This window comes from Furipterus horrens, unplaced genomic scaffold, assembly GCF_987537825.1.
Source record: "Furipterus horrens unplaced genomic scaffold, mFurHor1.1.pri manual_scaffold_6, whole genome shotgun sequence".
In the NCBI taxonomy this organism is placed as follows: domain Eukaryota; kingdom Metazoa; phylum Chordata; class Mammalia; order Chiroptera; family Furipteridae; genus Furipterus; species Furipterus horrens.
Window position 1 is genome coordinate 54,450,319 of NW_028327176.1, and position 14,450 is coordinate 54,464,768.

At 44.4% G+C, this 14,450-nt stretch overlaps 1 pseudogene; it reads left to right on the forward strand.

Annotated features, from left to right (window-relative positions):
- The first annotated feature begins 339 nt into the window (after positions 1–339).
- LOC150006222 (large ribosomal subunit protein eL29 pseudogene) lies at positions 340–796 on the forward strand (annotated as a pseudogene).
- The last annotated feature ends 13,654 nt before the right edge of the window (positions 797–14,450 follow it).

The following is a 14,450-nucleotide window of genomic DNA, read 5'->3' on the forward strand; positions in this document are numbered from 1 at the left end:
GCTTATGTCTTTTACCAGGTTTGGGGATTTTTCAGCCATTATTTCCTCTAATACTTTTCAGCTCCAAACTGTCCTCTTTTCAGGACCTTATAATAAAGAAAAGGCAGTCTCACATTAAACATCAGGTAATGATAAGAAGGAATTTGTATTCCATGGGTCCAGTTTGAGGATATATGTTATTTTAGGAAGAGTTTAAATAAATTCATGTATATTAGGTGTTGAAAGAAATGGGGATGGAATACTTGACCTCATGGCATCCGAAGCCATCTGTGACTCCCAGACAGTGGTGGGACGTGAGCCTCAGAGAGGACAGGGAGACGGCTACCTGGCTGTGCAGATATGGCCAAGTCCAAGAACTACACCATGCACAACCATTCCTGAAAATGGCACAGAAACAGCATCAAGAGCCCCCAGTCACAAAGATGTGAACCTCTTAAGGGGGTAGACCCCAGGTTCCTGAAGAACATGTGCTTTGCCAAGAAGCACAATAAGAAGGGCCAGAAGAAGATGCAGGCCAACAACACCAAGGCCATGAGTGCACATGCAGGGGCTACCAAGGCCTTGTAAAGGCCAAGGAAGTCAAGACCAAGATCCCAAAGAGCAGCAGCTGCAAGTTCAGTCAACTTGCCTACATTGCTCACCCCAAGCTTGGTAAAAAACATGCTCATGCTGCATTGCCAAGGGTCTCAGGCTCTGCCCACTGAAGGCCTAGGCCAAGGCTCAAACCAAGCCCCAGGATGCAGCTGTGGCTGCAGCTCTGAAAGATGCCCAGTCCCCTGTGAAGACTCCACAGTAGAGGCCTTTCGTTGCCAATGTGAGGACAGAAGGACTGGTGTGACCCTTGGGCTGCTCTCTGCATGAAGCTGGTGTCTTGTACATTTGTACAGATAAACCTGAGGCAGGAAAAAAGAAAAAAAAGAAATGGCCAAAAGAAACAGAGGACCCTAAAATGTCATCACCCCTCCACTCCCTATTCAGAATCATAGAGGTAGCTGATTTTACCCCCCTCCCAACTGCCTGCGTAAGCTACTGACCCATGTGCACAACTGATCAAGGTTTGACCACTATTCCACCTTCCTAGGGTGGTGGGAATGAGTAGCCATCTTGCCCCCCACAGCTCAGGTGCCAATGTAGTTACTAGGCAACAAACCTGGAAAAGGAAGTCATCTAAGGCTGAAATGAAAATTCCACAGGCCGGCCTTTTTCAAAAAACCCACCTTTTTCAAAAAGCACCCCTTTTCAGGCAAGCCCAGTGTGTCCCCAGCTTATAAAAGCAGCCAAGCAGAGCCAGCAGGGTCCTTGATGGAAACCCTTCCTGGGAGACTAAGCTCCCAGAAACATGCAGATCTGAGTTCAGGGTGGCTACCCAAAGGGTTCAGCTGAGAACTGTCCAAGTTCTCTATCCACCCAGATGTGGAGGTGGTTACCACATTGGAACAGAAGTGGGCTAGGGAACTGGACCTATAACCCAGATATTCAACTTACCAATAATCCCACAACCTCCATATTTATGTCCACACTTTACACAGTTCACTGAACATTTACTAGGAAGGTCCCATGGTTAGCAACACTGAATGAAGAGAAGGTGAACTACTTTCCAGGAGCTTAGCCTTTACAGGGCTGGGAGAGACAAATACAGAGATGACTAAGAACAAGACATCTACATTAGGCATTAGGCACCTAAGAAGTATAAAGTTCTACAAAATCAAAGAGAATTTACCCTTGTCTTATGAGGCTAAGGGAAAAATGGCCTTTGAACCAAATCCTGAAGGACATATATAATTTTAACATAAAAGAAGAGGACAAAAAGCAGCATTCTAGGTCGACAGTAATGATGTTAAAACAACTATATGCCAATATTCTAATCTTTCCAATGTTTTAGCACATGGGGAGATGGACGCATAGAAGGAAAGAAGATTCTGGGCTTGAGGAAAAAGACCAGAATCTTTTATCTGTGGATCCTCCCCACCTGGCTGAGTACCTAACTTACAATAGATACTCCAGATGTGTCACATGGAGGTTAGGATGAAGCCACATGAGGGCTACTGTGGCAAGAGCAAGCCAGGATAGTAAGAAGCTAGGGAAATTCCTTGACAAGTGGAATAAGGGTAACTGAGACATGATAAGCAAACAAGGCCAAACAATTTGAGCAATTTACAACCAGCTAATGAATCACAAAGTTTTATCTTCCCTAACCAAGGACACGTAGGAACAAATGATTTACACATTCCAGACCACCCTGTGGGGATTAGCTTCGATCCTGGTCCCTCTTTAGTAACATTCTTTAAAAACAAAATTATCCAGAAATTAACTCTGACCCATCTATACACACAAGTCAACACACTGAAGAACACAGCCGGAAAGCTAATGAATGTTCTGTTAAGACACTCCCCTAGAGACTTCCGGCCAAGATGGAGGCCTAGACTGACATGCTCCGTCTCCCTCCACAACTAAGAAGGACTACAACTACCACAAAACCAGAAATAACCAGAAGTTCCAGAAAATAAATGGAAGTTCAACGTATGAAGTTACAAAGAAGAGGTGCTCGTCCAGACGGGTAGGAGGGGCTAAGCCAGGGCAGAGAGGTCAAGCTGTGCTGGTGGTGGCAGCGGACGGTGGTAAGCACAGACACCCGTATTTAAGGGGAGGTGAGAAGCGCCTGGGGAGCACCCCCAGCTGCAGACCAGACCTGTCAGCTTTCAATTTTAACACCGGGGAAGGCAGACCCCCATTGCCTTAGACTCTGAGGCCCGGAGGGAGTGGGGACAGAGGAGGCAGCTCCCGGTCTCTCAGCGGAGAGTGAATGGCAGGAAGCCATCTTGGACCACCGCTGCCACAGAAAATGCCACAGCGTGGTGAGACAGGTCCCCCGGTTGTGATGAGTGCATAGGGCTCCATCCCCTATAGCGTAGGAGGTGTGACAGCCCCGCCCAGGAAGCAAAGGTAAACACAAAACTGTCATGATGGCACAGATCGTGATAGAGATCCCAGTGATGCAGCTGACCAGACAGCAAATATCTAATCTAACGAAGCAGCAGATAGGAAATCTTTCTGAGGCACAGTTCAGAGCTTTGGTTATATCAATGCTTACAGACCTAATAGCAGATCTTAAACAAGACAGGGAAGGAATGAAGGCTAGTCCTGCTGAAATGAATGAAAAAACATACAAAAATAGTGGTAAGGGAAAGAAAACCAGGGATCAAATCAACAAATCAGAACATACGGAAGGAACAAACAGTCAACTAGTGCAGAAAAAGGAAATGAAAAGTGAGGAAAATGAGGAGAGGCTCAGAAACCTATGGGACAGCTATAAGCAGGCCAACATCCAAATCAGGGTTGCCAGAAGGTGAAGAAGAAGAAATAGAAATTGAAAAATTATGTGAAAAAATAATGAAGCAGAACTTCCCTAACTTGGTGAAGGAAATAGACTTACGGGTCTAGGAAGCACAGAGAGTTCAAAAAAAACTAAACCTAGGGAGAACCGTTATAAACACATGATAATCAAAATGTCAAAACTTAAGAATAAAGAGAGAATCTTAAAAGCAGCAAGAGAGAAGAAAAGAATTACATACAAAGGGGTCCCAATAAGGCTATCAGCTGATTTCTCAAAACAACAACAACCAAACAAAACAAACAAACAAAAAAACTGCAGGCAAGAAGGGACTGGCAAGAAATACTCGAAGTCATGAAAAGCAAAAACCTACAACCACGATTACTCTATCCAGCGAAGCTGTCATTCAGAATAGAAGGGCAGAGAAAGTGCTTCCAGGACAAAGTAAAACTGAAGGAGTTCATCAGATCCAAACCACTATTATATGAAATGTTAAAGGGACTTGTTTAGGAGAAAGAGGATCAAAACTGAACATTAAAATGAAAACTGTATCACAACAACCAACAACAGAAGCTGGGGAACTGAAACAAAGGCAAACTAAGTAGGCCATGAGAGTGGGAAAAGAATTATAGGTATGGGGAACATTATGGGGGGAGGTCAGCAGGGAGGGGAAGGGGGGAAAGGGAAGAAGATGATGCAGGAATTAAGAAGCATAGTAGGAGGGAGTGGAGTAGACAGGAAGATGTTGAGAAGAACTATATGCACAACCAATGGGCGTGGGCTAAGGGGGGGACAACTTGAGCAAGTGGCATCACTGGGTGGAGGGGAACAAAGAGAAAAGAAATTGGGACAATTGTAACAGCATAATCAATAAAGCATATTAAAAAAATATGATCAATACATGAAAACACCCAATACCTAGTAAGTGCTCAATAAAGTTTGCTGACCAGTTTAAAAAAACACTCCCCTAAAATCTCCCCTAGGGTTCCTGCCAGCCAATGAAAGATAAGAAGTTTCAAGACAAAGGACCCATGGTACACTCTTGCTAGACCACGCCCATGCCTTGTGTCTCTGCTCTTTTTTTCCTAAACTAAGGGTCCCCATGAGACTTGCAATCAGGAGAGCAGTGGCCAGCACCAACTCATCCCAGGTGTACCCCTGAACCTGTCTCCAAAGCCCTCTTTCTCTCTGACTTCCCAGTAAGCTAAAAGCAGCCCCATCTCACTCACTTCTTTCCTATAACATTTCTAGAGAACCAAAGCAGCCCCACCTAGGTTCTCTCCTATTGCTTCTTCTACCTTATGCCCTTCTTTTGTTTCACTGTCCCCAGCTTTAATAAACATACTCTCAAAATCACCTGGCCTTGTCTTGTGAAACTTTTCCTGCATGAAGTCAAGGACCCACTCACTACCGGATGGCCTGAGGTAGACTCGCTATGGGCCCAGTTCCCAGCCAGTAATGGTCTGGTGACTCATGTGGGAACTAGACTTGTTTTTTCTTCTTTACTCTCACAATTCATCTTTCCTGTCACTTCTCATCAGTGTGCGGGAAACCTACCTGTCAGGTGCAACGTAAATCCGTTGTCAAAATGCACCTCATTAGTGCTGAAGTGGAAGGTAAGCCTGCCCTCTGGACATGGAGTTACCGGCCCACACAACTGTCCCCAAGTGACACCTGGGTGACGACAGGGTTGAGTCAGGACCTGATCCCCCCTGACATCCGAAGGGATCTCCACTTCCCCACCCTCCTCTGGCTGGCATGGAGCTCAGTCCCCTGTCTGAGCCGGGTACACCCACCCCCAGGGTATCTGACTACTGCCCTGGTTGTTGCAGGGCGGCCCCCAGGGCGTGTGCAAACATGTTTGAGGGAGTGATGCACTTTCTCTTTGTATCTCTATCTGCCAGTATGGAACTGAGCACCCTGTCTGAGCAGGGTAAGCCCGCCCCCAAGGCATCTAGCTACTGCCCTGGTCGTTGGTAAGGCCACCCTCAGGGCATGGGGTGGAAACAACCACAGTGTGTTCCTCTACTCATACTATAACTTCTGATCCTCTATCAAAAGCATTTATTAGGCCATTTTTAACAACTTCATTCTTGCCAGGTTTGTCTTTTTCCCGTCTAAACAACTCTTTGGGATACCACATATGTAATTCCTTGAATTGGGGCTGAGACTTTGTTTTCACAGCTCATTCATGGCCTTTGAAACTTTTCCTGAGAGTCTCAAAGAGTGTTCCTTCTGAGTAATTAGAATGTAAACAAGGCTGAGGTCATTGAAGGAAAATTTAAAAAATAAGTATTTTAAACACCCTAAATCCTACTCCTGGAGGCCTAGGAGCTGCAGTGGTCCTAGGAACATTAGGAGGATTAATGCAACCCCCAAACCCCATGCAGGCTTTGGGAGCAGCAGGGGCAACCGCCCCACCTCAATATGGAGGAAATAAAATGCTACTTTTATAAACTCGAGTGGCTGGAGTTGCCCAAGCCAGACACCTCCCCCTCTTCTCCAGCCTCCTTGAAAGTTGTCAGGACACTAGATAATTAAACAGCTCACTTTTGAGCACACACAAGCAAGGCTATAATCACCAAGAATCCAAATGGGTAGTTTAACTTAATGTCTTTTAAAGTTATTAACATAAGATACACGTTTGTTTTGCCTGCGTTTACAAAAAAAAAGTTTCATGTTATCTCTGTTATGCCTCTTAAAAATGTAAGCGTGTCTGCCAATGAAAAAACCTGTTTCTAGAAGTTATAAAATGTATTCATGAATTTGCCAATCTAAAGAGTGCTAATTACTTTCTTTTAATTGCCACTAAAAATTAAGAATTTTAAGTCAGAAAAGAACTGCAAAAATTGAAAATATGTTGCTCTATATAATTATTTCTAAATGAATTTTAAACGGCCAACTAAAAGGGACTAGGAAAGTTGCAAAAAAGGTTGGTGTAAGTTGCAAAAAGTTGTGTAAATTGGAGAAGGTTTATGTAAGTTTCAGAAAGTTTGTGAAGAGGGAATAAGCAAAAAGAAAGAATTGAGGAAGTAAAAAAAAAAAAAGGTGAGACAGGGGTATAAAAGAAAGGGACATGTAACAGGGAGAAGGGACATTGGAGAAGGGATTATCCTAAACTCAGTAAGGGAAATGGAAACAAAAAAAAAAAAAAAGAAATTAAAAGGAAAGGCACAAGGCCCATAGGTAGGTGGTGGAGTGGTAATTTTAATGATAAATAAAAAGGCCTCGGAGCTCCCTTTAATTTTTCAAAACCAATTGTTATTTCCCCACAGAACCTCCATGTACAATTGACAGTGGGGAACCAATTAATTAATTAATTAATTTCTTAGTCTAAAGTACACAAACATCAACCCCAAGTCTACCAAGGGCTGAGCACTTCGGGGGATGCATGTTATCCAGTAGGCAGCTCCAGATACCAAGAAGAAGTTACAAAAACTAGCCTTGGGACCCCGGGCCCTGCCCCCCTACCCCCAGAACAACTAGTAGAGATAGCTTTCGTGATATTAACAACTAAGACAGGGCGGAGGAAGAGCAACGAGCCACCTGATGGAAACAAAAGGCTCACTTGTTAGCCACAGCTGAAGTCCTATGCCACCTCAGGGTCACCCAGTTCCCAAACTACAATGGACATCAAAGGGGCAATGCTATTCCTGTGGACAAGGAGGACATGTAAAGGAGGAGTGCCACCTTGACTGGTGTGACTCAGTGGGTTGGGCGTCATCCCACAAACTGAAAGGTCACTGGTTCAATTCCAGGTCAGGGCAGGCACATGCCTGGGTTGTGGGCCAGCTCTCTGGATGGGGGCGTGCAAGAGACAACCATTTGATGTTTCTCTCACACATCGATGTCTTTCTCCCTCTCTTTCTCTTTCCTCTCCCCTCTCTCTAAAAATAAATAAATAAAATCTTAAAAGAAAAAAGGAGTGCCCATACCTGACCTGGGGTCAACTACCTACAGGACCATGTCCCCTCTGCGAAGGAAAGGCCATTGGGAAAGTGAGCGTTCTAGGCTCCAAAGGAACCTTAATACCTCAAGGCAATGATAGGTAAAACACCTGAGAATTGATGGTGCTTTAGGCCGCCTACCACCCCACCAATCATCTAACCAACATACCAAGAAGCCTCGGGTGACCCTGGACATGGCAAGTAAACCCATTACGTTTTTATTAGATATGTGGGCTGCATATCTGCTCTCACTCACCAGGGCCTCTTTTTTCCAAAACCTGTTTGATCATTGGAGTAAATGAGCATCCTCAATGCTACCATTTCACTCACCCCCTCAGCTGCAGCCTCCGAAATATCACTTTTAGTCATCCCTTTCTTATAGTTCTGGGGTGTCCCATTTCCTTAGTAGGGAAGGATATCTAGTCCAGGAACTACCATAACCCCAGGAGCATTAGCCATAGAAAGTAATAAATTCTCATTGTTATACCCGATAGCCAATCTAACTTCTCACTGTGAAGACAGAAATTAACAATACTCTAGGATCTGTCCTTGTCCAAGTCAGTCTCAAGGTATGGGAAACTAGAATACTGGGCAGGGCAACCAATGTACCCCCTGCCTCCTGTCAAGATATCTCTAAAACCCCTTGGTTTAATCCTACCCTAACAAAGACAATGCCCTCCAAAACCCAAGACCACAGAAGGGATCAAACCTCTCACTGAAAGATATTTAAAGCACGGCTTCTCAGGCCTTGCCATTCCCCACACAATACCCCTGTCCTCCCAGTACAAAAGCCAAACAGAGGGTACCATTTTGTACAAGACATAAGGGCAGTAAACGAGGCTATAATTCTGGTACATCCTGTAGTTCAAACCCCTCCACTATATCAACTCAAATCCCAGGAGAAGCCAAATACTATACTGTATTAGACTTAAAGGACACCGCCTTCTGCATGCCCCTTCATCCTGATCCCAGCACTTGTTCGCATTTGAATAGGCTAACCCCCAAACTAGGAACACTTGCCAACACACGTGGGCTGTGCTCCATCAGGGCTTCAGGGACAGCCCCCATTGGTTTGGAAATGCTTTAGCCAGGAATGAAAAGAACTCCAATTAACTAACAGGACTCTCCTACAATATATTGATGAATTATTAATTTCTAGTACTAACAAAGAAGACTCAGATAAAAATTCAATTCTGATATTACATTTTCTGGCAGATAGAGGATATAAAGTCTCTTCCAAAAAGACCCAAATACCCTCCCAGCAGGTCCAATACTGAGGGTACTTACTTACCCCAGGATCCTGGACCTTGTCACCCCAAAGAAAACAGGCCGTACTGGCTCTCGGAGTCCCACAAAAGTAAATGACAGCTTTCAGGATTTTTAAGAATAGCCAGCTTCTGGCACCCGTGGATACCTGGTTTTGGGCTAATTGCTAAACCTCTATATGAGGCTTTAAAGGGAGACAGCAAAGGGCCTATAGACTGGGATCCGTGAATGCTACTATGTCAAACCAAGCAGCGCACCCACTTCAGAGCTGCCAAGTCTAGAAAAACCACTTACCCTATATATAGCAAGAAACAAGGAATAGCACTTGGAGTCCTCACCCAGAAATTAGGCCTGACTCCTAGGCCGGTAACTTACTTTTCGAAGCAATTAGATCCTATAGCATCCAGCTGGCCACATTGTTTACAGCTGTGGCAGCCACTGCTCTCCTTATAGGAGAGGCCAATAAACTGACATTAGGACAGCCTCTGGAAGTACAAACTCCCCATCAAGTACACACTGTGTTAGAAATAAAGGGACATCAAGAGCTCACAGGGGGAAGGCTAAGTAAATATCGGACTCTCCTCCTTGACTCTCCTGAACTAACCCTGAAAGTCTGCCAAATTCTCCATCCTGCCACCCTTCCACCAATAAACAAAGAAACCCAGGTTACACACCAATGCATAGAAGCTACTGAACAAGTATATTCAACCAGGCCTGACTTAAAAGATGAACCTCTCTACCTAACCCTGAAGCAGAATGGTTTATGGATGGCAGCAGTTTTCTACAAAATGCAGTCAGAAAGGCTGGGTATGCCATTGTCAGACTTCGGGGAACGAAATCCAAAAAGCTGAACTCGTAGCACTCACTAGGGCCTTACAATTAGGGGTAAACCTCTGGGTTAGTATCTATGCTAACTCAAAATATGGGTTTCTAATATTACATGCCTATGCAGTTATTTGGAATAAAAAGAGGACTTTCAACAGGAAAAAAAAAATCCCCCGTAAAACAAAAGTCCCCCAAATCTGCCTCTCTTCCAAGCTTGCATAGGATTTCATGCTAACTCTCTACCAGACTGCACAAGGCCCAGGAATGGCTCTTGGCATGAAAGCACAAGGCTCTACAACTTCCTACCCACCAGGCATGCTGAGAACTCATGCCACCTTTCTGCCTCACTGCCCAGGGTCCTGTAGCTGCCTTACTGGAAATGCACAGGGCCCCATGCTACATCTTCACCAGGCCTGCTCAGGGTTCCATGTTGGCTCTCTGCCAGCCTGCACAATCCCCTATAACTTCTGGTTTGCTAGGCCTGCACAGGACCCCATGGTGCCTCCCTGCCTGGCTTGTACAGGTCCTTGTGTTACCTCTCTGCCTGACTGCGCAAGGCCCAATGATGCCTCTCAGCCTGAAAGAAAAGGACCCTACAACTTCCTTTCTGCCAGGCATGCACAGAACTCCATGCCGGCTTTCTGCCTCACTGCACAGGGCCCTATTCTGCATCTATGCCAGGCCTACAGAAAACCCCGCGCTGCTTTCTGCCAGGGCTGCACAGGACTCCATGCTGCCTCTGCCAGGCTTAGCCAGGGCCAATTCCTGCCTCTCTGCCAAGCCCTCACATGACCTCACGCTGCCCCCTCACCAGACTGCACAAGGTCCCATGCTACCTGTCTCTCAGTCCTGCACAAAAAACCCTATGCTACCTCTTGGAAGGAGTACAGAGGCCCCTATGCTGCCTCTCTGCCAGGCCTGCACGATCCCATAAAAAGAAGTATGAGGGGCCCATTCAATGGATGTAGGGAGACCACCCATGGGCTGGGATTCTAAAACTGCTGTCTAGATCAAGTCCTGCCCTCTCTCCCCAGCCAGCCTGCACACAACATCCAGAACTCAGATCAGTCTTTAATGCCACAGATGAAAGGGACACATTCTTGAGAGCATTCATTCCAAGAGATTGTAACTAAGAATCTATGGGACCCTGAAGGGTCTAGGAACACCCTGAAATTATGTGCAAAGGCTTGCATTAGATTCCCAACTTTTGCCTCCCGAAGAGTTCAAGAAGCTCTGATCTAATGTGATCCCTTGGTAACAGGAGGAAACAGTAAAAGTGAAGTGATTGGCTTCAAATCCCACTGCCAGGAATCAATGGAGCTGAAACAGAACTCTGGGTTGGCTTCCTCCCACTCTCTACCTCTGCTTGAAATCTAGAGCAGAACCCCCCGCCCCCAAAATAGTCCTCCTAGTTCCTGTATCAGGTTAAACATTCAGATGTCTGAACGCATCACAGACCTGAGGAGTCAGAAGCTCTGAGAGTGGGCCCGGCTGTTCAGTCAGCTTCCCTCGTGTGCTGGAGCACACTGAAGTTTGAGTCTGGGACTAGTCCTAGAGTTTAAAACCACAGATAAAAACTTACATAAAAGGTGAAGTAATGAGACGACTGCAATCACTTTCAACTTTTTTTCAGATTGTTAGAGAAAGTTTATTTAGAAAGTTACAGAGGTAGTAGAAGTGAGCCAGCTGGGCTGTGTAGGCTCAAGAAACAAGTTGCAGAGGCAGAAGGGCCACTGGAGCTTAGGAGAGAGAGGCAAAAGTAGGGCGCCGGGCAAGGGAAAGGCACCGGCGTGCTCCTGAGAGGGAGAGCGTGTCCACGTTCAACTCTTTTAGCTTTGTTTCTGGTACTGTTTCCCACATTTCTTAATAACACAATTTTATGATCTTTTCTTCTTCCCTCCCCTCATTCCTTTTTAAAGCTTTAGATATTATCAACTGCCTAACTATCACAGAAGATTAGGATCATGAGGCTAATTTAGTGGTTTTCAGGTGCCCAGCTGGCATATTTGTCATCTCCATTGTCAGGAAATGCCCATGCAGTGCCACTGAGGGATTCCACTCCACCTGCCCAGCCAGTTCAACCCCTCTCAGCTGAGGGCACTAGGTGCTGGCCCACTGTCCATCCTCCATGTTCCCAGAGGCCTTCTGCACATGCTCTGAGCCCATAAGACTCCTAAGAATCCCTCAGAAAACCTTCCTTATAGGAATGTGTGGGAAAGAGAGGGGATCTTTGCATTCTCCTGACTTGCAAGCCTGCTACCTCTCTGCTCTACCTCAGTGTCTGTTTCATTCTTTGCCTCCACTATTTTCCTTCTATAACATCTCCCCAGCTCATGAGGAGTTGATAGAACAGAAGTTCATTTGTTGTTCTTTCATTTGTACTCTCTTTCGTAAAAGGTCATTCCTCTATTAAGGCATTTGGTTGTGTAATGTCTTCCACTTATGCACTTGACTGTCAGTGTCTACAGGGCTCAGATCACAATTTTGACTTTGTACCTTCATGGAAGTGCTTTGCACCTAGCAAATGCTTAATACATGTTCGTTGAATCTTTGCCTTACAAAAGACGGTATTCTTCTGAGTATAGTTTCCCTAAAGTCATAAAAATAAAAAGAGAGAGAGAGAGTATTAGCTTGGTTAATAAGAAATGAGAATTTTAATCCCATCGAAAGGAAATTATTGAGAACGGGAGCCAAGTCACCTTGGAGATAAAACTTCAAACTCTGTAAATTATGGGGAAAGGTCAAACCTACATTATGATTCTGACATACTGTAAACATTTTAGACTATTGCTTCTTTCCAATCACCACCCACTTAACAGAGAAGCTGGGGGAACAGGTAAAAATAAAAGAAGATGGTGCCAACTGGAGATCATGAAAAAAATTAAGTGTAACATCATCAGTGCCCACATCTGGTACTTGGCCAGGAGGTAGGGACACACATAAGAAAAGATAATTCACATGGCAAAATTCCAGTTTTACCAATTTTTTTAGAAAACATTGGGCAGTAATTTCTAATCTACTCGTCGTCGGCAGCCATCTGTCTCGAGAGACGATGGTGTAGCTTCTTAAGAGTCTATCTGCACTCTCCAGTGAAGCTGAAGCCACAGAGCCTCGATGAAGCTACAGAGCCTGGGCAGGGTGATATGGAGGGTCTGCTGTTGCCCATGCAGCAGACCCCCCCTCTCTTCGCAGCTGAAGGATCCAAGGGAAAGACGGAGTCAATACAGCTTGACTTCAGGTGCGCCGCAGGAGTTGCCGGTGTTGACTACAACGTCAAACCGCCTTAGGGACTCCGGCTCCGGATTTTCTGTCGGGGTTTACTCCCTTAGCCTTTCCCCTGAAGAGGTATGCCGCAAGGCAGTGGAGGTTTTTTGGAGTCAGAGTTTTCCTTCTCTGATGTGCCCTGACTGGAAGATCGAACCAGCGACACTTAGCTCGCAGGCCGACGCTCAATCCACTGAGCCAAACCAGCCAGGGTAATTCTAATCTACTACGGACAGCATAACCTAATATTTGCTTGATATTTTAATCCTTTTGGGCATATGAACATATATGTCAGCTGTAATTTGATGAGTTAAAGTAAAATTTAAAATATTAAAAATCGTATTGCCACTCTCCGGGCCCCTGTTCTTCCAGGCCCTGCCCCTCCCCACCCCAAACCCGAACTAGGGCTGACTTTACCATAAGGCAGCTGTAGCCCACACTTTTGACCCATACTGCCATCTAGTGGCAGTAAATGTAAACACCTTGTTTATACCAGAACTAGACACCAGAGATTTGGAACTCTGGGTGGTGGTATCACATAGGAGAGAGCGGAGCTCAACACTTTGTATCAGCCCACTTTCTGCCTGGTGTGAGTGAGTAAAAAGCAGCTCTCTTCAGGTCAACCTATAGCGGCAAACTGAGTCATCTAGGCAGGACTAGGGCCACCTCTTCCGTGAAGTCTTGACTGTGTCTCCTGAGACCCAGCTCTCTCTCTATCCTCAGCCGGGCCTGTGCTTGCTTTCCTTAGAACACTCCTCTGTTAGGCCGGATATGTCTGTCTGTCCATTTTCCTCTTCTTCCCAGACCATGGGATCCTGAGGGCAGAGGTCTTGTTTCATGTCTAGAGTCTGGCCCAGTGCATGGTACATTTTAGGTGCACAATACATATGAAATATATTTAATTATACATTATGTTATGTATAATTATATATAATTTATGGAATAAAAATGAGTGAATGGCAAGGTAAATGTCAATCACTTTAATAATGTCAGCGCCAAGAAAATCAGGTACCTACTCTTGTTAAATTATGTTTATTTTTTTTAAAGATAACTTTAATATTATAAATTGAGATTAGTCACACTTGTGAAAAGAACAACACTAGACCAATAAAGTTTATTAAATGCTTGTGAGATATTGAAAACCTAGATTTGGTGAATTGAGAAGTTTATGATAGAACAGTTACCAGTGGGGCATATTTCTTGTCTAACAATTATCAATGTCCCTACATGTTTTATAGGGCTTGTCAGTTGGCCAATTTGTAAATAGGCCAGCTCCTGCATTTGCTTCTATAGATAAGGGTCTACTTCTCTTTTTTTCCTTTCTTTCTTTCTTTCTTCCTTCCTTCCTTTCTTTTTCTTTTTTTCTTTTTTTTCTTTCTTTCTTTCTTTCTTTCTTTCTTTTTTCCTTCTTTCTGGATAGCATGGTAAGTTTTATAAAGCATATATAACAATAAAATTTAAATTTTAAGAATGGGTTACGTATGGATTCTTTCATTGCCTTTCATTGTATTTGGGTTATGCAAATTGACTTTTAAAAAATGAGTTTATCAAAGAATCTAAATTTTCACATGTAACAAGAAAATTTTCCCATATGACAATTTTTTTTACATTCAATATAAATTTGCATTAGTTTTAGGTGTACAGAATAGTGATTAGACAATCATATATTTTACAAAGTGGTCCCCTAGATGTTTCAAGTACAGTATTCCTTCACTTATCGCGGGTATAAACACTTCCCACACACTTATAAACCGTTTCCAGTCCCTTATTAACCTTCCCACTCCCTTATTAACCTTTTCCACACTTTTATAAACACT